The following is a 23,982-nucleotide window of genomic DNA, read 5'->3' as shown; positions in this document are numbered from 1 at the left end:
TGGCAGAATCTGCTGGACAGCCATGAAACACATTCTGGTATTTATAATTTTTGAAGCCCTCTGCTTAATTTCCTACATTGTCTGTGGTTCTTAATTGTCAGTATAGCCTACAAAACAAATGGGGCTGGTCAGAGTGGTCTTAGTGTCTGTAGAGTGTTATGAATGTACAACTGGACCTTACAGATGGCTATTTTTAAAACACAAGAGAAATAAACAAAAGGTAATTTTTTAAATTACTGCAGAATGTGGTTTAAGCTTTATAAAAAGAAAAGTGCATTCCACTGACCAGAGACTAAGCTTGACCAGAGTAAATCCTGAAGCGTTTGAAAACTACTGAAAGGGGAAAACCTGTGTTAACTTACGCTGCTACTAATATTTGTGTTGCAATGGAAACACAGTCATGTACTGGAGCATATGCTTATGTGAACTCTGGCTAGCACAGTTAAAACATTAATTGTGTTCTGCAGAAACAACAAGAAAAAGCAGACTAAGTAGCTTATTTAATGTAAGTAAAGTCTGTGAGTTCATATACTCTTGTATAGAGTCTGTTGTTAGTTTCTGAGTTGCCTTTAACACAAAGAATCAGTAAAGAAAAGCAAGTGGGAATGAAAGTTTCTAACACTATTCCCGCAAAAAGACTTCGTGCAATGCATTGAGGGAGTAGCTTCAGGTGTTAAAGGTGTAGGCTAAGTAGCTTAAGCATTCAGTGGAAAATACTCTGATAACTTTGATGTGTGGCAGTGCCAATGGTGGCAGCTCCAACCAGAGCAGCCTCCAGTGGGAAGTCATAGATTCCTGTGTGAGAGCTTAGAAACTGATAGCTCAGTTACTTTTGATCAAGAGACTTAAGTAGCTGCTTAACTCTGCCTTGAATTACTCTAGTGAATTGAAGTCCTAAATTCTGAAGAGTGAAATAAAGCTGAAGACAAGCAGATCCACTGGACAAAAAGGCAAGGGAGACCCACGTGTTTTTCATAGGGAATGGCAGGATATGTGTGCAAACAACCTGTTCCCAGAGTCTGTTGCACCGATCACTTTTTTGCTTGGAACTGGCATCAGGGATGGCCGAGTGCTCTGGGGGGTTGCCTAGAGAGAAGAAATGTAGGCATTTTAAATAGTGCAACTTTAGCTGAAGCTGCTGAAAAAAAATTCATTGACTACAGTGATTTTTTTTAGGCTTTTAGGAGCTACGGAGCTTAATAACTCTGCACAGGCCTGTTTGCAACCCACCCAAAAATGACTTTTTAATGGATTGCAATCTCGATGTTACCTTTTCTTTATGGCCATTTTGCTCACCCCTCCCCTAGCAAAAATACCGCATCTGTGTGTGAAAGCAGTTGCAAATAAACTGGTGCAATTCACAAAGCTAAGACTTACTTTCCCAGTGTCTGTCTGTCTTTCGCTCACTCGCTCGCTCACTTTTTTCACTGTCTCGCCCTTTCCTTCTTTATGTCTTCCTTGTTAATGTGGCCTTTTGTTGCTCGGTAAACTTGAAGACAAAATGAGAAATGGCATCAAAAGCGTCTATAATGTTCTGCATGTTAATAATGGTGAGCTTTTTCAGGCACTTCAGAAACAGCAATTTGTTAGTCTTGAATGTTAATGGCGTAAAGGTCAGCTTACTGGGGAAAAAAACAAAAGCTACAGAAACGTTAATTTTCCAGCTAAGTATACTTGTATTTTTTTATGTTAATCCTCTTGCCAAAGGCAGTAAGTCTGAACATCAACAGATAGGTACGTCAAACACAGAAACTGTATTGGAGTCTGGGTCATCTGACATCTCAATATTTTCCCAATAGAATATTCAATTCCTTTTTACTTATAGTTGTTGACTTATGTTCTGATGTTCAATATTGTTTGCATAGTCATCTTCACTTCTGTAAAGTGCAGGGGTGGATAACAGCAGAGGGAGGAGACCCCTTTTCCTTCCACCCTAAGTAGCAGCATCCAAAATGGCAGGTCTTCCCAGATGTTTGACAGGGCAGTGCCACAGCCCCTTTCTTCCCTCTCCTTCATCAGGCACAAAGGTAGGCAAAATACTGCCTAAAATGGTGTTTTTAGTATTTTCCAGCCAGACTGCACAGACGTAAATGGCTATTAAAGTGCAGGGCAGCAGTGAATTAGACAGTAGCTGTTTGGTGGAAGAGAGGATCACAGCAGAAGCCACCCAAGAATGACTGCCCAGGGATGCCGGTGTTGCTTATCATGACAGCATTTTTGCTTTAGTGTGAAAAATGACCATGGAAACTAGACAATGGAGAGCAACTGGAAAAACATTTCTTAGCAGAACTGTGGGCTTTCTGTCTTCTCAGATTTTTTTTTCTTTGACAGTGCTCTGAATTCACCTAAATTCAAGGAAACGTGCATCTGACCTTATTTGCAGATTAGAAGTTTCAGATGTACAACAAAGTTAACGTAGTTAGTACATTCTACACAGTAACAGATGACCTATGCCTCAAGGAGTTATTCTTTTCCTGTCTTTGATTTCTTATCCTCTAACCATTTTATGCTGAGAGAGACTGTCTTATCACCTTGCAATTTCCAATAATTGTATTATGCTGCAGAGGAAAAAAATCAATTAGTCACTCAACAATGAGGAACATGTCGTCGCTGGAAAATGAACATTCTTTTCACATTTTTCCCATATTTTTATCACGCAGTTATTTGTATGCACAGACAGAGAAAGCAGAGCTCATGAATGCAAATGCCATTTCTTCCTTTCAATCAGGTAGACTTACAATTAACTGATTATGTTTATACCAGACCCATGAGTGAAACTGAGGTATAATTTCTGCATCATACAGTACAAGCAAGAACAAAGTGCTGTAAGTCATATTTGCACTCCTGGGTTCTTGATTTAGCCCTTGGTCAGCTGGAAGCACGCTGGGGTTGCTTTACATTGCAGTTGGCTCCAGCATCTTGTGTTGCGGCACTTAGCAGCTGAGAATGGCCCATACAGTGAACTTCAGTTTCCTCAGTGGCACTGCTGCCTCTGTGTCCAGTGACGGGACTGTGTAGGAGATAGCGAAGAGCTATTTCTGACTCTGTCCACCAGTTACAGCATATTCTTCATTATTACTATAAATTACTGCTAGCAGCTTCTGTTAGTGACTGACACATAAAAGATCATTTGGCAACTGCTTCACACATCTTCTAATAGCAACTTTCTTTAGATCATACATTCTTTTAAACTGAACTTCATTTACTTCTGTGGGTATTAGAAAGACAGGATAATAGGAAACGGCACTAGACATAATATTTTACAAACCATTTGAGGGAAATCATATTAAATTCTAGCAGTTATTTACACATATCCATGTAACTCCAAATTTGGAAAGATGAATACTTCCCTATGGATTTATTTTTAGGGTGGCACTTTCAAGTAGCATCACCCATTTCCTGGGACCAAACTCTTAGTGTTGCCTCACAAGGCAACTATGTTTCTCTTCAGCTTTTCTTGATAGTTTTTATTTTCTTCTTATAAGTCAGTTATTTAATGGGGAAGAGCGTCAAGCCAACAGGAAAAAGTTTAGATGAACTTGCTAAAAGAAAAGACATGATTGATGCTCTTTTGTTCTTGCCATTAACTGAAGTACTTGGCCATCCCTAAGCAGTTGCTCTTCTCTCTCTCCACTTGCAAGCTTCCTAGTGTGCAAGTGTGGAGTCCCCCGGTGGGGCTGTTAAGAAAAACCTGCATTGTAAGATTTCTGTCATTTGTCTTGAGAAGCAGTATGTTACTTTGGAAGAAGAAGGTTTGCAAGGCATCACTTTTGACTGCTTGCGACCTGCTCCAGATGTGAGGGGGCAGTTCCTGCAGTGGGATGGTTCCCCGGATGTGGGCATCGTCATGGGGTTGGTAGCTGTCAAAGAGGGCATTGCCTGTGAGCAGTCTGCAGTGCGCACAACGGGCTCCACTCAAGTGGGAACTGGGCTTTTGTGTCACTGACTTCTCCTTTGAGCTACAAACCCTCTAAATTCTGCCACTAGTAAAAGGGGCAACAGTTGTGTGTGCAGCAATGAAGGACGACAGTCTGTTAAGGAAGCCTCAACTTGCAGAATGGGACGTGGAGAGCTGTCTATGCAAGTACGAGGCATCACAAGTGATCTTGGAGCTGACCTTGAAAACCTGTCAAGTGTTCATGAATTATAATATCAACCTTTCTGTGTACTGTTTTGCCTCTTGACAATAAGCCATGGCAACACCATATAAATATTTTGCCTAGAAAGTCTCCCTAATATTATGCTTGTTTTCCCTACCTGGGGTGTTTCTGAGTTGGCAGGGACCATGAAGACAGTCTCCTGCGTTTTGGACCCATGCATGTTGATTTCCACCAAATCCGAGGCTGTCATTTGAAGAACGATGGTTGACCAATGTAGTGTTTACCTGATTTTTTGTTTCTTATTCAGGACCTGAAAATAACCCAAATATTGACACTCAGTGGGAGGGATTTCATGTATCAGCTTTCATTGCAGATGGTTTTTAGGGCCATTAGTGTTTATTTTCAGCTAGTTTTAAAAAGCATTATTTTAATAATAATACTAAGTGGCAGATTTGTCCTTTAACTGTTTTTTTTTCTGCTGTCTTCTCAGTTTTTTATGGTCACTGACAAATTGTCCTGGTTTCAGCTGGGATAGAGTTAATTTTCTTCCTAGTAGCTGGTACAGTGCTGTGTTTTGAATTTAGTATGGGAATAACGTTGATAGCACACTGATGTTTTAGTTGTTGCTAAGTAATGCTGACACTGGTCAAGGACTTTTCAGCTTCCCATGCTCTGCTGGGTGCACAAGAAGCTGGGAGGGGGCACAGCTAAACTGGCCAAAGGGCTATTCCATACTATATGGTGTCATGCTCAGTATAGAAATGGGGGGGAGTTGGCTGGAGGGCAGCGATCACTGCTTAGGGACTGGCTGGTTGTCAGTGGTGAGCGATTGCATCACTTGTGGGTTATTTGTTTTTTCCGGGGTTTTGTTCCTCTCTCTCTCTCTCTCTCATTGTTTTCATTATTATTATTATTATTATTATTATTATTATTATTATTATTATTATTATAATATTTCAATTATTAAACTGTTCTTATCTCAGCCCACAAGTTTTCTTACTTTTGCTCTTCAGATTCTCTCCCCCATCCCACCCCCGGTGGGATGGGGGGAAGGTGAGCAAGCAGCTGTGTGGTGGTTAGTTGCCAACTGAAGCTAAACCATGACACAAATGTATTGGGAAAAATGGCATTTCCTTTAAAAAGCAGATATTCATCTAAGAAAATTAACTTGAAAATAGGAAGTTTTAGAGTTCTTAATGGAAATTTCACTTTAAAATCTTTGTATTCATTTTTAAGTCAGCCTTTTTAAACAAAATCCGTGGAGCTTGAATGATCTTGCAGAAACTGAATGAAGCAATTTGAGGGTAAAACTGTAAAGGCATTGTATTCAGAGTAATTTGTTCTTGAAGTGAAGGTGAAAATTTCTTTCTTAACAGCACTATATTCATCCTGCATAGCCAATTGAAAATGCAGGGAAGATCAGCTGAGGAAGACACAAACCAAGACAACAACCAGTACCTGAATTAGGCAAAGTCAAGAAGGTATGTATGTCCTCCATTTGAGAGGCATTTCTGAAAGAGAAGTTTTAAAAGAGATTCCTTTTTCTGTACTTTCTGAGATGTGAGGAAAGAAATTGCTTTTTTATGATTGCCTTTCAGAATGAAAATTGTGAAGCTGTGGTATCTCATGTCCTTGGAGATTTACTAGATTGTCATTCTCCATTGTCTTTCATTTTTTTAAAGACATCCACACTTACAAATGCTACCAATTCAGGAGGATTGCGTCTTATATTGCTTGTGCATAGGGGTAAGCAGCTTCCTAAAGTTCAGTGGGTGGAGATCCAAACCACCCTAAAAACAAATGCAGAAACATCGCTTTGGCAAACAATGGTCTACCTGATGCTATTGCACAAGAAGGACGACATCAACCGTCTGGATGAAATCAGAAGCCATGGAAGAACTGGAAGAGCTAAGAGCAATCCCAGTGATACAGGTTTTAAAAGGAAATATGCAGATGTCATTTTCCCCTGTTTACCAGTTTTCATGGTAATACTTGAATCCTTGAACATGCCATTCCTGAAGACAGGGCCCAAGATGTGGGGCCGTTCTCAATCTTTTCACTTGGGTGTTCATACTTTTGTAGGTTTTGTAACTTTTTTACCCAATTCATGTTATTAGTCTCAGATTATGGAAAATGGATGCAGGTAAAAATTCCTGATTTCTCTGTATGTCCTGGTCTACACTGAGTGGTCAAGCTGGGAATTTTCTGTTTCAAATAAACAGAAGTATTATGCTGGTTTTAAATTGGATTTGACTCCCAGTTTCTGCTAAGCAACCTCTTGCATGCTAAACTTTAAGCAATTGTATGGGTTCAAGATATTGATTGCATAATATGTGGTTATTATTATGTGAATATGTGAATATTAAGCTTTCCCCTTAATAAGACTGAAGTCCTTTTTCATTCATATGATACATTCATACCAATTTGAATGGTATGATAGCTGGAAATCACATGGGTGTGATATGTTATCTGAATTGTGCAAGGTGAGGCCACGACTTGGTTGATTATTGACACTGCAGAACCAAGCATAAAGCTAAAGGATGATCCCCATACAAGGGCAATGTGTTGCCTGTGAGACCTTCTGATTCTGGTTGCAGACAACAAAAGTTAAAACTGGTGTTATGGCTGTAGGCCAAGTCAATGGAGGGGCTTTTTTTGCATGTCTGAACCAGTACTTCTTAAACTGTGACCTGTTTCCTACACATGAAGGTGTCATAGCTCTTCAGGAGACGGGTCAAAAATGATTCCAAACAGAATAAAGAGCTACATTATACACAATTCCCTACTTGCAAATATGCTTACAAAATGGGGAGAAATAAAAATAGTAAACAGATATGAAAATTTCACCAAACTGTTACTAGATTATAACTGAAAACTGTTACGACTACCCCACAGGATGGTCTTTGGTATTTTCTGAAAAGTTTTGGAGGTTCCTGGATCCTTTAGAAAAATGCAAGGGAGCCAGGCATTAAAAAGGCTGAGCAGGGAAGACTTAAAAAGTGATTTATGCTTTCATACAAAAAGTAACTCCTCTTGCAGTTCTCTGCTAGAGAGACAGAGTGATAGTAATTAGAGTGAATTATTATCCTAGTTTTTGTTGTTTGTTCCAATTAATTCTTTTTTTTGTTGCCCATTGACCTTTCTTGATCTAGTGCAGTAAAAATACTTCAGCATGCAGACGAGGATGCTGGAATCCAGACCCCAAGTCACTAGTTTGCTTTCTGAGTCATAGGATTTCTTGAGGTAAGCAGCACCCTTTTGTGACAGAGCACTGACTGTAAATCACAGGAAACAACTCTTAGTAATATGGCTTACAAAGACCTTTATTCCGTCACGCATCTTGTTTAGTCACTTAAAGATAACATTATGTGGCATTTCAGAACCTTTGTGTATTTATAGCTTTCCTCTTTCCCTTTGTGTCCCTGTGTATTAATTAAATATACATTAACTCAAAGAGATTATTTTTCGTGTTGCTATTACAAAGTACTTGCTTGAACCAACTCCAACCAGTAAAAAATAAGAACCTGAAAACCTTTTCCTGAGGTCTAACTTGATTTCTGGTTTTAACTGTCTATGGTGCTAAAACTGAGCAGAAAAATTCCAAAGGGAAAAGTCAGGAAAATGACACACTATAGAAGGAGAAGCAAGTCTCTGTTAGGGTACATAAAATCTCTTATCCTCCTCATCTGCTTTCTGAGTGCTGAAAACCTTGTCCACCTTCCCAAATTATTCCATCTGTTTCCATAAAAGATACTTCCCACTACTTCTCCCTACAAGCCTGACTTGTTTTATATATCAGAAGACCACTGTTACAATTACAAAATTCAAGGGACAATTTGGCATCATTAGCTAAAATAATAATTTACTTTTACTTGGGATATTTTGGAGGAGAAAGTAAAGATATTTTGCAGCAAGTTTGCAGGTTACTACAAACATTTCCATGTTATGACTCCTTTCTAATTTCAATTGACAGATTACCTTTGTGAGAAATAGTTTCTTCCTTTCCTTTGCCTCTATTTCTTTTGAAAGATTTTTTCTGCAATTCTCATCTAATAAGTAGTATATATACTGTATAATGGAAAGCAAGTTTTGGAGTTTACTGCAAAGAAACCAAAGACTTTTATGTGCTTTTTCATTGAGGAAAGGAAAGAATTTGTTGGAAAAGAGATATCCTCTGGGTAAATACCTAAATATAATAAACAAAACCTTTTTAAGGTCCTCTAGTGACTCCAGAAACACAGATGAGGTAATCACGGACAGATTTTTTTTAATTGGAAAAAAAAATCTCCTGAAAAAATGTACCTACAGGTATTTGATTTTCTGTAGAAGCCCATAAGGAGAATGACACAGTGGCAAATTGCAAGACTAGTCTCGATGGTCAGATTGCACTAAATTATTTAAATTCTAAAAAATAGCGTAATGATAGAGACAAGAATTTTTACGTACTCTGTATATGAAAACATGATGCTATGATAAGTCATCCCAAGTTTCTACAAATAGGAGTATCTTAAATGATGTGTGCCTTGTCAATGCGAAATTAAATGGCATTATCTTGTAACAGCTGGGGCTGGCGGAATTCCCTTCTCTCTGTTTGCAAACGGTTCATGTAGCATTTTGCATTCTGCAAGTGTTTTTATTTCTAGGAATCCATTGGGCAGCGTGGGTAGGTTATTCATAGGCTATTTATTTTAACTGTTCAGTAAGCATTAGATATGATATGCATCCGTTCATGAAAATCATATGATGTATTTTCTATCCCATCATTTGATGACTGAAAACTTAAAATAAAATAAACCAAAATAAACAAAAAGAAAAGCATTAAAAACATGACAAGAATTTTATGTTTTCCTTTGTTGAAATTGGTTTGGATTTTTGGAAAATGTGTATTCATTTTTGAAAAAATTTCAGTGTCAGCATTAAACAAGTGTATGAGTGAGAACCTAAGTCAGACTGTGGTGCAAAAATTTAACAAAGGTTTTACTAAATGTGAATATGTACAATTAAGGTATAAAGATAATAACAGATCTCTTTGGTTGCCTTTGCTCTGCTGGACTTCTGTATTATGTTATCAAGTTGCAATGTGACAACTAGCTGGGAAGAATTAGAAAAAAAAAGGAGAAATTATGTAAATACATAGTAAACTGATTTAAAATGAGGTGCTCTCCTAACATGTTCACCTAGATTGCTAGAATATAAGCCCAAATATTTCTGTGCTCATTGACTCAAGGACACCAAGTGCAATGTCCAGTGTTACTGAATAACCTGAATATTTTTCCTTTCACCAGTCAAGTCAATTTTGGGGGAAGAAATAGTCACAAGCATAACCAGAAAACAGGCCAACTCTTCCTTTCCTCTGGTTCTTTAAGCTTTAGGGAGTGTTCTGTTTACCTAAAACGTGACCACAGTGTGTCTTTTTAAATTAGTGCTCATTTAATTACTGTGTCATTACTGTGTCACTCATGGTATGAGAAGTATTGGTATCAAACTGCTGACATCTATTATCGTAAAAATTATGGTGGAAACCATTATGTTTTCAACCTGTCACAGCTGATCATTACTAAGACAACATGTTGATTAACCACAGCCCTTATCTGAAATGTAAAAAACGCAGTAACTGTAATCTTTTGTTAGTAAAGCCACTTAGCACGACCTGAAGGGAAAAATAACTAATAGAAGGCATTTAAAGTACACACCATTAAAATTCTTGGGACTTGCCACTCTTTGTGCGTGGAAATATAGAGAAATGTTTAGATATATTATGTGAATTATACTAATTCCAGGCCCATTTCTTAATGGATTTAGTTCTATTGGTGGATTTCCAAAGATACGCCCTGTGCTTTACTTTTTCAGTTTTTGGTTGGTTTGTACAAGAAGAACTTTGCTCAAATGATAACTCTGTTGCTAGATATTTTTTCCCTTCCCTGAATATGTGATATGGAGGGAGAAGAACTCAAGGTTTTTGAAATGCAGCTGATATAAAAGTAATTTCATCCTGAGAGAAATAAGAGAAATACGAAGATAGTGAAAATGCTAGAGAAGGAAAGAAGGGTTTATAGGAAGAAGCTAAACACTTGCTAGCAATATTGTGTATTCATATGGTGGGGGAGAGACTAGCTGAGCAACTAATTTAGATCACTGGTATCCTGTGACTACCTTATGTACTAGGCATGCTTGTTATACCATCATCTCAGTCTTATGGTGCTCCATTTGTTAAATCCTTGATTGTGCGCTCCTGGAATGATTAGCCCAACATCAAACAGAACTGAGCAGCAGCTTATCAGTTCCAAACCATCCTAAATTGCAATTTGAAGCGGATTGAGTAGGACAGCGTTGGTGACTGTAAGAGCAGAAGAGTCATGTGGAGAGTTATGGTACTGTTCTCAGACAAAAGTCAGTGGTGTTAAAGAACGGCAATGCTGTAAGAAGGATTAACCAAGCAGAAAGCACATGCATAGGTAAAAGCATGTGACTGGTCTCTATTGCTTTGTTCAGTATGTATGGCTATGGTATGCTGAGAGTAAATAAATAAGAACAGTTTCTAAAATATTTATGTAAAAAATGATAAAGTGCAAACAGGAAGGCTTACATTCTTATTGCTCTATGAATTCTGTATTGATACTATTTTACTTTCTTTGCATATAGTATTCACACCAGTTTAAATTAACTTTCTTTTGCATTTCTTTCTTCCTTTTTTTAACTGTTTATTATCCATGACCAATAAACTGTCCCTCTTCTTGACCTCTCTTTCTATAGCTTTATGGTTTTTTCACTCTGCTCTTTCATTTCTAGCCATATTACTGAGGCTCTGGTAGCTCTGCAATTTAAACAGCTATGTATGCCCCCACTATGTTTCAAATATTGTTTTACTTCACTTCTGTTAATGAGAACAAGTCAAAGAAAATGCCCCTGGCTCTCAAGTGAATAAAATTGCAACTTATGGGAAATCTTGAAAAAGACTAAACTTGTAGCAGGCTGTGTATTACTGAAGCCTTTACAACTGCTTGTATCCTATCATCCTGCTTAGTAAAACTAGACTCAATTCAAATTTCCAAACCCCTCATTAAACAGGTCTGTGTTCTGAATAAAGCCCAAAAATTCACTTCTTCGTCTGCCACTGATAATTAATGACAGCCCTTTAGGAATAGAATCAGATACCTCCCACCTCTCCTAGGTATATCCCAACTAGCTTGAAGAAGTAGCAGAAACATCAGAGCTAGAATTAGTGACAGACAAGACATCTGCACATTAGGCACTCATACAGCATCATTCATATTGCTAATAACTTGTTTGTCTCCCTGTTATTCAACCAACAAATTTTAGCCAGGAAGGGTGAGGAGTCCGCAAAGCGAAACCCCTGTAATGTGCTTGAAGCCTTGACATCTCAGCTGAATAGTATTCAGCACTGAGACAGCAGGTCAGGCAGATCTTGGCTGTAAAAAGCTGCAGTAGCAGGCACTGGATAAGAATTAATAGCTCTCAGGGTACTTTACTGAAGCCTCTGCTGACAACCATCTTAGCAAAGAGGCTGATAGATCTCCTTAGCTCTGCCTTTGTGCACAGGTAGTGGTTCTGAGTATCAGCACGTGCTTCACAATCTTAGAATGGATTACCAAGAAGCTCCCAGAACCTGTCCTCAGGCATTTGTGTTATCATTTATTGCTGGATATATGAATTTTTTGTGCAGCTGTCTTGTTAATGCCATGGTTGATGTTAGTGCTGTGAGAGCCAGCATTATTGCCTGAGGTATGTTTAGTCTCATATGCTCCGTGACCTTCACACTGTGAGCTCCGTCCCCACCAATGTCAACATTTTTCAGGGGCTTTACAATGTTCCTATTTGTCATTGTTTGAACATTTCCAGTCACTTAAGAGGAAGAGGTCAAAGAACATCGTGAAGCTGTTGCTTGGACACAAATGGCTGCTGCCTGGACATTGATAGCTCTTCTAAGGACAGCTTTTCTTACTGCAGAAGAGTACCAACCCTATGACGCTCATCTCTTCTGATTTTTTTTTAAAAAAAGCCCAACGCATACTTCAGTTAAAGCTAGTCCAGAAATCATCCAAAGGCTAAGTTTGAGAGAAACCAGGCAAATAGTAGTGTCATTTCTTAATATCTCCAGTTTGGACAAACTGGCAACAAAAAAGGACTACTTTTGAGGTTAACTGAAAAATAGTCCTGAGAATGCCACTTATCAACTTTCTGGTCTTCAGGACAATAAAGCAAAGGGAAATCAAATTGGAGCAAATTGTGATCACTCCAACAGCACTGTGCTTCAGGAGCCTGCATTTTGGATTTTTGTGAATTAAGGATTTTTTCACTCACAGATACAAGAGATGGGAAATCTATTTGCGACCATGACCCCTAAAAAATATCTCTACTTATTGGGGATCTACATGCAAGGTAGCTATCTAAGCTCCCACAAGTCAATGGAGATCTTGCACTCAAGGTAGTTGCCCTGACAGAAGTGCTTTGTGCCTTTTGAGTTATCCTAGAGTTTCTGAGACATTCACATAGTCAGATATGAGGTGGGACCTATGAAAGACCAGAGCCCCTCTGCATAGGTGACTGAAGCACAGGGGGGGTAACCTAGGTCTTCTTAAACGGCACTTTGTGTCTTTGTTTACTCAACTGACCTCAGTCCTAGGTGTGTCCTTTACAGAAAGCTGAATTGCTTGCTAGACTCCATTGACTATATTCATATCTGCAAAACTTGAGTGGGTATTTTGGATATCCTAAGGTAACTCAAAGAGCACTAGAGGTCCACATTTAGGCATCTGAACTGAGCCCTAGATCTCTATTAATTGTAATGGGAGCTTGAACGTGAGCATGAATTTGGGTGTCTTATTCTTGGAACAAATGCCATCCAAGGTACCCAGCCATTTCCAGCTGCTGAACATTAATTGTTAAGAACCAGATGATTTTCTATTAAAAAAAAGAAAAAAAACCTACTTCAGCAACCTCAATTTTCCATGAAAAATATCAAGCAAATAAAATGCTAAACCAAAGGACATAGTTTGACAGTAGTTGCAGACCCATTTGGCCAGGTTTTAAAAGTGATAGTGCTGCGGTGGTCAAGGCCTTCCACATCCTTTTGTTAGAAAGTCCCAGTACTAAGAAAATACCCTCCAAGTATACATACCATAATTGTACTCAACAGCCTTTACTGAGATGGAGATAAATATCCCATCCCACAATTATATTAGGAAAGGGAAGTTCTCCAGAGTGGTTTAGCAGTAACTGCTTTGCTTGTATCTCAAAGTGGCTTGACAGTACTTCACAAAACAAGTAGTGAATTCTGGATTTATGTTTCATCCTTTTCCTTCAGCACAGCCATTGCTAATGCTTTTCAAGATACTTAGTCTCTCATATTTTACTGCCTCTTTTCTCTGAGAATTTGTCTTTCTCCATCATCTTTCTCCACTGTTAATTGCCTGAACTGAATGGTGGGCAACTTGAAGTGGAAAAAATTTAAGAAATCAGCAAGACTGATTCTTTTCTCATTGCCAGGTTGTCCTGCTGTTATTGTGTGTTCTGGTGGTTATGAGGATCCATCACTTAGGCATCTCATTTTATCTCCATCTTGAACTTGAAATAACAAAAAATAGGCAGTTCCTTTGTTCCCATCCACAGGATTTTTGCTTAATTCTAACTTCATCACTGTGCAAGTCAGGTATTTGTGGTACTTGTGTTTTTAAAGGCCCTCAAGTGATGCCCTTGTGCTTCTTACTGTCTTTACATGCATGCCAGCAGTTTTGCCTGCTGAAGGGCCTTTTAGGGAGACATAATGATATTTCATATGTAGAGGCAGCAGGCAGCCACAGTTGCATGTCAAACAGCTCTGTGAGTCTAAAAAGGGACAGCAAAACATAAAATTCTTTAGCCCTATTGATTATTTTACTCTTCAGTGTATTACTTCATTACGTCTTAAGGTTTCAAATTATTTAGCAGCTTGTCTGTGACCTTCACTGGAATTTGGTCTTTCGTCTTACACATTCTTAGCCAATAGCTCATCAGTATTACCATCCTGAAGGGTTAGGCTTGGTGAAAAGGATGCTTTTAAAACTTTTTTTTTGGAAAGCACAAAGTTCCAAAGTATTTCTTTCACCTTGGTATAGTGCTGAAGTAATTTGATGAAAGTTATATGTACATAATGGCCTGAGATATTAGGTACCATGCTAGACTAAGAAGATCAGGTGACATTTTTGTGGCAGACTGCACCAGTACCATTAACAAAGGAAGTGCGTCATTACTAACAACGGTTCCACCACTTGAACGGAAAGGGTCAATATGCTGTTCCCCAAGGCCGCAAAATAATTATAATATTCTGAAGTGGTTTTTACTGTTTCAGTATAAAGCTGTAAGAGAGAAAAGTGACAGGAATCCAAGCTCACTCTTTCTTTCTCATTCTCTGCTGGAGTACATATCATGAGAAAAAATTCTGCATACATGACTAGCATAAATCTGAAAGAATTTTACTAAAGAGACTGGATTGTACAAGCAAAATAGCTGTTTCAGAAACCTCTCAGCTTTTGTACTTCACGTTTTAGGATAATGGAGTATATAGTGTAGCCATCTGTAGTATAGCCTATATAATATAGGAGGATATAATGCAGTATAGTTCTTGTTGGATGATAGCATCCATCTAGATAGCATCTAGGATGTTATATACTTTATAATAGGAAATAGAAAAAAGCCCACATAAAAGAGTAACTCAGGTGCCTCACATAATGCTGTAATGGTACACAGTAATCATGCAGTGTTACCTGTGTTACTTTATGTAAAGAAACATATATTACCCTAGTTACTTCCATACCGTAGGCAACTTTAGCAACAGGCATTTTTTGAGGATTTAAATCCTTTTTGAGGATTTAAAAAAGCAATCTTTATGAAGACACATAATTCCACACTCTCTTCAGTTTGTATCTATCTTCACTACACAGTGACCGTCTGAGAGTGCTGTATTCCAGGCAAGTGATTGTGTTTAGACAGAAGCTTTTCTTCATGTTAACATTTAATTTCCTTCCCCTCTACCAAGCCCCAGGCAAGGCAGTAGTTGCTCTTTCTTGCCATGGTACTGTACACCATGATGAAGTATAGTCATTCATGTGACACAATATAGTAATCAGAAGTAAATTACACCCTTTAAAATTACCATCCCCAATCACAATACCTAAAACAATGTGATAATTGCTGTCATAGGAACGTGGGGAAAAAATAGAAGACTAGTCATTAAACAAATACTATAATCATTAATAACAAGTGCCATGTGAAATAACAATTTTCTACTAATCGCTATCCTAGAGCTGTAGTGCAAACTGCAGATTCTCTTTCATAAAGTAAGCTGTCTGCTAACAGCTACAAAAAAGCATAAACTTGCCAAAATATTTTGTCCATTAACAGGTTTTGTGTTGTGTTTTGTACACTGTACGTTTCCCCACATAAATATGGGTTTCTATATGCAGCAGTTATACAATCACGCTTGAATTTCCCCTTTGGCTTCTGCCCTCAAGTAAATTATCAAACTCAAGCTGTTGGGCTTTATAATACCATTCCTCCTACATCCCTGTTTGTTTGCAGCTGGTTTTGTACTTCACCTCTTACCACCTCTCATGACCTCCTTACCACCTGCATCACTCCTTGCTTTGTTTTACCCTGTGGAGTAAATGTTTTACCCTGTGGAGAAAGTATTCAAAGCCAATATCCTTTCCCCTGCTAGCAATTTCTCCTTTTTCTCATCATGTAAGCCCACATGTTCTTCTCCAAAGGCAGAAATCACCACGTTGTCTCTCTGTAAAAACCTTCTTTTCTGCTCTGAGCTTGTCAGTAAGTGGTTTGGGCTGGAGAATACATCTCAGCTTATTTATATTTCCCTTCTGTGAGTATTCAAGAGAGGGCCAAAGAGCACCCATGAGCAAGGAAAACAGCATGAATGTGTGGGTCCATTGAACCTTGGTAGATTTCTCTTCTGAATGTTCAGCACTGCAATTAGTAATTTAACTTAGCATTTCATATGAACTGTCTTATTTTTTTAAAAAGGCATTTTTTTCCATTTTGTAATATATATTGCTTAGCTACTAACACAGAGCTCTATTTAAACTAGTCTTTAAAAAAATCATCTATTTTTATAAGAATCAAATATGATTCTCATACGTAAGTTGATTCTCCTACAATAAGTTGTCACTTTTGTGTGTGTTCATTTTACAAAAGTAGAATAACCACAGACAAAGAATTAATTCAGTCCCATCACAGTGAATCGCTTCAACATGCTTATCAAATTTTGAGTAAAAAACCCAGATTCAAATGTTGGTCACTTGGATTGTCAAGCCTTTCATTTTGAAAAAGGAAAAGCACACAGGGAAACAATATCATATTACAAAGAAAAGATGCTAAAGCCACCTTTTTCATGTTGCTCGCACATTGTTTAGGCAGAGAGGAGGAGGGAAAGGAGGGCAGTGAACAGAGAACAAAAAAAAAAAAAGAGAAGATACCAGTTAATTTGGCTTCAGCTTAGAAGGGCTTTCTCTGATGGATAAGGTCGGGCTATAAAGAAACCTGGGCACTTTGGTGCCTAGTTTTTCTGTGTTAGAGATGCCCAACCAGAAATTCAGGAAGCTGAGTGTCTGAAGTCTTGTTACCTGTGCAGACAGGGAGAGAGCAAGGCAAAGCTGGGAAGCCATGTGCATCTTCTAGATGTCAATAGATGTTGCTGTTTAGAGCCCTAAATCCCACAGTTACCAGAAAATGATACTTCCTTGCATAGGTAGTGAGGAAATTTTTCCTGTCTGTCTAGCTGTCTACATTTTCTGAAGTAAGGCGATGTGGTTCTTCATTCGTATTAGAGCACAAGGTTAAAAATAAAGACACTTCTCCTCCCCTCTAACAAATAACCAAGTCAACTAGTCAAGGTAACAGATATAAATGTCCAAATATAAATCTCTCCGGCTCAGGAGAAGGTGAACTAGAGACTTTGTAGCATTCATGAGAAGCATTGCTATGACTTTTAATTCTACATGGACTATGAGTCTAAGTATCACTTTGTGCCTCTAAAAAAATAGAAAATAGTCTTCAGGTCTTTCCTTTTTGTTTGTTTCCTCATTGAGAAAGCAGGTTTACACCAGAAAAGTAGTCAGCAAAAGTCTGTGTTAGACATTGCCAGAGTGTTCTTTGAAGGAGGGTAGTAGAGCCACTACTGTGCAATTAAACTGGAAAATGAGTATTTTTATTTTTGGGAGCCTATGCCAATGGTGTTTTTTAAAGACAAGAGGCTGGAGCGTTCCCACCACAGCCTCTTCATAGGCAGTGAGCTCATGTGAAACTGTGGGAAAAAGGGTTAGAGAGTCAGAAGTCTTTGTTATCCAGCCCACTATTTGCAGCTTGGTTATTATCTTCAAATGTGTAAAGAAACAAAATGAACTATCTGCACTTTAATTTCCATCCGAGGGTAAGCAGGAAAGTGAGGATGAATCTCACCCCCTTATTTGTATCTCTACATCTCTTTGCATTTTTCTGACAAGTTCTTCTTCCTTGGAAAACAATCCAGTTGCAAACCAAGCAAAAATTTTCCTCCTTGCCTCTGCTCCAACACATACAGATCTTGCTCTCTGTGTCAGTGCTGCCTAGGCAGCAAACCCACTCAAAAGCAGTAGGTCTGCTGGGCAGGTAAGGTGTATCTCCCATGGCTACCTGCCCAGTTCAGGCTGTAGGATCAGGCTGTGATGCCTCTGCCAGGAGGACCAGTGCCTCCTGCAGATTCCTGACCTGCTCTTACCCATGCCTTGATTGAGAGGAAGGTGGAGGAGCCACTGATACCTATTTTTTGGTGCTTTTTCCAACCTTTTCCAAGCAGGTGATGCTCACTAGTCAAAGCTGTCCCAAGGAGGGCTGAGGCAATTCTGTTCTCCAAAATTCTTTGGAGATGGATACCATTAGCTTGTTGGGAACTCATCCAGGTGGGCAGGCATGGGCAGGTGAACAACCATCGGAAGGTTTATGACTTGCGTGAACATTTCTGTTATTTTCACAAGTTAATTATGACACTGTGCAGAATAAAGCTGTGACTGAGGTACCTACTTTCCTCCCAGTCTTCCTCATCAATTGACTTTGCCAGGACAAATAGAGTTTTGTTCAAGTACGCCAAAAAGTAATTCCTGTTGTTTTCCATTTATCTCTATCAAAACAAACAAATAAAAAGGCAAGTAAAAAAAGCATACAAAATGTTTATCAACCTGTTATACAAATGACCCGTGTAAGTTATATGCCTCTGACTAATCTTTCGTGCACTATAAACAAGTCCTCATTTGCTTCCATTTATTTCTATTTCTTCTTTTTAATGGTGCTTTCCCAAGTTAAAAACAAGCCTGATAGCTACCTCTAATCTTTATAGCAATGGCTTTTAAAATATTCAAACTGAGTAATTTATTTTTAATGATCTGTAGCTCTGAAACAGTTCAGGCAATGTGCTTTATACTCTGCAGAAAAATTCTCCTTGGTCCTCAGGGCAAACTTGCATTTTTTTCAGGCCAAGCCAATTTTGACAACCAAAACGTTTATTAAAAAGGGAGAGAGACAGAGAAATAGAAAGAGCAGGGGAACTAGTATTAAAAGCAATGACTGAAAAGGTCCCTGGTGACATTTTAAAAGAGAATACTATTGAGACTGACTTTTAATTGCTTTGAAACCTCTCTGATCATTTGTACCTGGGAAAGGTTGGTATGAAATGTTCTTAAACAAGATTTTCCTTCAACATTTACACAAATGGGAACTTAGCACACTGTGTTCACATATAAATGAAGTACTCAAAATGAAAGGTGTTTGAGAACTAGATCTCTAACACAGAGACTATTGTCAAGTGCATCTTTTGCCAGACAGAAACTCCTGTTCTAAAAGAAGTTACATCCCATGCCATCTTTGATAAAGATTTTGCAGTGAGAGGTAAGTTAAATGAAAGGCTCAAGTACTAAAACAATTTTTGAAGGCTCAATAAGATGTAAGTAACCACACCCAGGAAAGGCATTTATTGATTATTGAGGTCCTGAGTGGAGGCCTATTTAGCTTGTCCCCAAAAGATGCCCCAAACTCCCCTTCAGTTTTCCAGTTTATGTTGCTTATATATATATCATTTGCCTTACCCACTGAGACAAATCATTGGACTTTAGCCTTGATACCTCTACCTAGTTTCAATGAAGTGCAAGCACTGCCTTATACACTTATGGTTTGTATACCAGACCAGCATGTTTTTCACACTGTTTCTGTGCTTGAACATCATCAAGCTCTCCCTTAGCTGCTTGATTACAGATCTTTGGCCTCGTCATGGTTTCGGGAGCAGAGACACTCTCCGGCTGGGGGCTGGTACACAGCACTGCTCTGTTCCCGTCTTTGCAGAAGGATTATACTTACTGATGCTAAAAATGTCTTTCCTTACCTGCAGCCTAGGTTTATTAAGACTTTTTTCAATAGTCTCAACAACAGTTAGATAATCTGAGTTGATTGTGAGATGAGAGGTCACATTTAATTTGGTACATTACTGATTCTATATCCTTCTTTTTCCTGCTGGCACAGATTGATATTAAAGCATCAAGTTTGATACTGCTTGCCACTGATTTAAACCTCAGGAGGGATTGCTAAACTCTCTGTCCTTCTGTAGCAGATAAATTTAATTCCATGCAGTCATTTGTGGTGAACTTCCCTTCTTTCTTTAGTCTGGAAGAGATTTTCAAAACAAAGAACCCGTGTTTCTGCTCTCTTTGGAAAATAAGGGCTATTTTTTCACTCAGGCTGAGAAACACCTAACTGCCTATGGCACAGCAACTTCAAACTGGACTCAGGGAAGCTGTGTCCCCCTTCTTCCTTTACGGTAGGCTTCTGTGCCAGAGAAAATGTCCAAGATTACCAAGCCTACGCGCAGGGGTGACAGGATAGGATTACATGGGCAAATGCACTTTCCTACCATTCCAAACAATCCAGACTTGCAGTGCAAGATTTCTGGAGGATATATGCAGAATCCTTCAAAATATAAAATTCTGCAAGCCATCTCAGAAGCAAGACAGGAAGATTCTAATCCTCTCCTACTAGGTTCTTATGCTACCCTCATCACTTTACTGTCTCTAGCAGTTTTGGTAAATACATCCTGTACATTATGAATAGAAATGCTGTGTTGTGAGATTATATTTTCTTGGAGTTATAAGTGAATCATGCCAAGTTCTTATACAGAAAATAAAACAGGGCTTGGGATATTTAGATAAATTCAAATAGAATAAGGGAGTTACAGTATCTCACCACCTGTTTGGCTTTTCAAAATCTTTTCATTTCAAGATTCACAGAGATAGTAATGGATACCATTCATCAACTGAATAAAGAATTAAGCACTAGCAGTGCAAAACATATTTACATAAATATTATAAAAAATAAGCTGATTATTTTAATGTTGAGATCACAGTAATAATAGACGTAAAAAACAAGTGGGAAGTGACTCAGGAAATCTCCATGTAAATTTTTGTTTGGGATGATGTTAATATTTTCACCAAATGGATATAAGAAAACCACAGCAAGAATTCCAAACATGAAGAAAAAATTTCTAAATTCCCATTAATTTATTTAAACAATATTATAATTAAAATTGCTCAACAATTTCAAGACAAAGCATTTTGCTTTAGGATAAAAAAACTTTCCATGAGAATGTTTTTCATGAGAAAACTGGAATTTTAAAACTTTAGAATTCTAAAACCAAATCTCCTAAAATTTCCTTTTTTTTTCTGTTGAAGACAGGATTTCACTTTCACGACAATTTTATGCATACCAAAAAATCAGTTAAAATTACTCTCAGTTTGTTATAGTTTATGGCTCTTCAGAGTTTATTTTTGACTAAAGCAAATGTATGATTGCCCTCCCCTCCCTTGCTACTTCTCTCCAAAGTGTCTAAACGATAATTTTGAATGTCATTGTTTATAGAGGCATAAATTTCTTATCTTAAAATAAAAGTTTGCAGTTGTTAATGGCTGACCTGTGATGACAACTGCAAAATACCGTAGAACACCTGATGTTCTCAAATTAGCTAGTCGGAGCATTTTAATCTCACAAAGAATTGTTTATTCCTTGGCTGAAGAACATAGAGAATTTTTGAATTATTAGAATGAAAAACATGCAACTGTGGTCTCTTGGGTGTGAGAGAATGTATTTGTTTCCTTGGAGCAGAGGGAAAACAATGAATTGATCATCTGGATTTGTGTCATGTACACCTAGGGGGAATAGGGAAAATGTGAGTAGCTCATCAGAACTGTCAAAACGTGAATGACGTTAGTTACAATCAAGAACCACCAACAGATACATTTTATCAACAATAAGGCACAGAATGGGATATGTAAAAATAGCATAATTATACACTGAGAGAGAGAGCTGGCAGAAATGGGCAGACATTCCTCTCCACTGTAAGAGACACGCTGACTCTTTCCTCTTTACAGTGTGTGTTCATGTGTTCACTGGTTACGTTCTCTGCTTTGGCTTCTGTCATTTTGCCCAGCAGCAACATCAGACTTACTGGTCTGTAATTTTGGGATTCCTCCTGGGCCCCTTTTTAAAGATTGGTGTCAAATTTGCCATACTCCATTCTTCCAGCACCAAGGTTAGCTGAAGTGATACATCACACACAGCAATTAGTTTAGCAATCATATATTCTAATTTCTTCAGACTTTCGGTAAAAAAAAGCTTAGTTAGAAGTTAGCACAGATGCAAACATTTTCCCTGTATTGCTGTCGCTTTACCTTTACCTTAGTTTTTCTACAAACGGGTCATCTATCACCCCTTCATCTTTTTGGTAGACCTCTGGCTACTGCCCTTAGTTTTCTTTTTTTCAGCTTCAGTAAGCTGGTCTTCAAAATATTTCAGTCAGCCAAATCATGGGACACATTACTTACTTTCAGCTTTCCCTGTTTGGACATTGCTTTTTTTTCTCTAGTAAGTCTCACTGATTATTCTGTTTAACCACACTAATGCAGGACAACAGGGGAAGGGAATCGCTTTTGTAGTGGTCTTTTTTAATAGTTGGAATATATTTGTTGTAAAACTCAGCATAAAACAATGTTTTGTTTTATGTGCGTATTTTACCCATTTAGCTACTCCTTCTAAATATCTTTCTAACCAGCTTCCTCAACTTTATCTACCTCCACTTTCTGAACTTAAGTGCTTCCATGGTGGATATTTTTGGCGTAGCTGTTCTTGTCAGGACACTAACCATGAATGCCTTATGGTCACTTCTGTGTCACTGCAAGCAGGTTTTTGGAAAGGATTGATCTCCAACATCACGTCAGTATTTTTTGCACAAAAATGTGATGTTGCCAAGGGCAGAGGACCAACAGTAGTATGAGCTTCTCTGTGATAAAGGGGACAGTCAGAGCATAGAGCTAAGTAAATATATTTCCAGATTGCTTTAGCAGTGGAGGGAAAACATACTGCATGACAGTAGCATAACGGGACACTTGCTGATCATACGCCAGTGTCCCATAGTTGTATATGAAAAAATGTGGTTTTTTGCAGATAGTGGTCTGTTGCAGCACACAGGTGTTGTATGTAGACATAAACTGCAGTTCCTTTTTACGTTAGTATGTTACTGTTTTACCAAACATAATAATACAGTACATAATTTTCTCATAATAATTAATCACTGAATAATTACACAAATTTAAAAGCTTATCGTACTGAAACAGACATTGTCTTAAATGGGATAGTTGCTCTGAGAAATTACAAAATTTAGCACATAATATTTATACAGGCAAAGAGGAGTCAAGTGATAAAAAACTTTTAATCAGTGAACAAAAAATCACGAGAGTGAAAGTAAAGGGAGCCTCAGGTGACCACTTCAGATGTTAGTATCTACATGGCAGACACCTAAGATTGTGTGACATGAATGCTTACTATAGGCAAGCTGATCCAGCTGGCATCAAGCTATGGTCCTGAGCAGTTATGAGCGCTTGTGTGCATGCCAGTGACAAGAAGTTAATGATAAAGCAATTTTATGGGTTTAACCTTCAATAGTGCTTACAGGTGAAATTATTTATTATGACCTAATTTCCTCTCTGGGGTTAATTCTGAGAACATTCTAATGCTACATGTGATAGCAGTCTGTATATGAGTTTTTAAGTTATGTTAGAATGAATAGAAAAATTCCATTAATTTCAAACTTTGATATAAAGTGGTTTCCTTTGACTGAGAAAAATCATAGAAAAAAGTGTCTCTTCATGGTAGTTTTTATTTCATAAAAATTACTTCAGATTGTGTTTTCCCAGGAGACAGTATAATCATCACTTTATAAATATAAGCAATCCCTCCTGAGAAAAATATAGTGTGGAGGCAACTTGCTCTATAAAGGAAAATGAAGGCTTTGAGGACCCTGGCTAGAGGTCTTCAGAGGACCACAATCATATTTCAGGCTTTTGCTCATATATTTCATCATTCCCATTTTTTTTGAGATTTCCCCCATATCCCAGTTTTTTGTTGGACTTTGGAAAGCAAAAATGTAAGTGCAGTTAGAATCATAGAATCTTAGAATCGTTTAGGTTGGAAAAGACCTTTAAGATCAAGTCCAACCATTAACCTAGCACTGCCAAGTCCACCACTAAACCATGTCCCTAAGCACCACATCTACACATCTTTTAAATACCTCCAGGGATGGTGACTCAACCACTTCCCTGGGCAGCCTCCTCCAATGCTTGATAACCCTTACAGTGAAGTAAAATTTCCTAATATCCAATCTAAACCTCCCCTGCGGCAACTTGAGGCATTTCCTCTTGTCCTATCACTTGTTACTTGGGAGAAGAGACCGACCCCCACCTCTCTACAACCTCCTTTCTGGTAGTTGTAGAGAGTGATAAGGTCTCCCCTCAGCCTCCTT

Source organism: Ciconia boyciana, chromosome 3, assembly GCF_034638445.1.
Source record: "Ciconia boyciana chromosome 3, ASM3463844v1, whole genome shotgun sequence".
Lineage (NCBI taxonomy): Eukaryota > Metazoa > Chordata > Aves > Ciconiiformes > Ciconiidae > Ciconia > Ciconia boyciana.
This window is presented reverse-complemented; position numbering follows the sequence as displayed.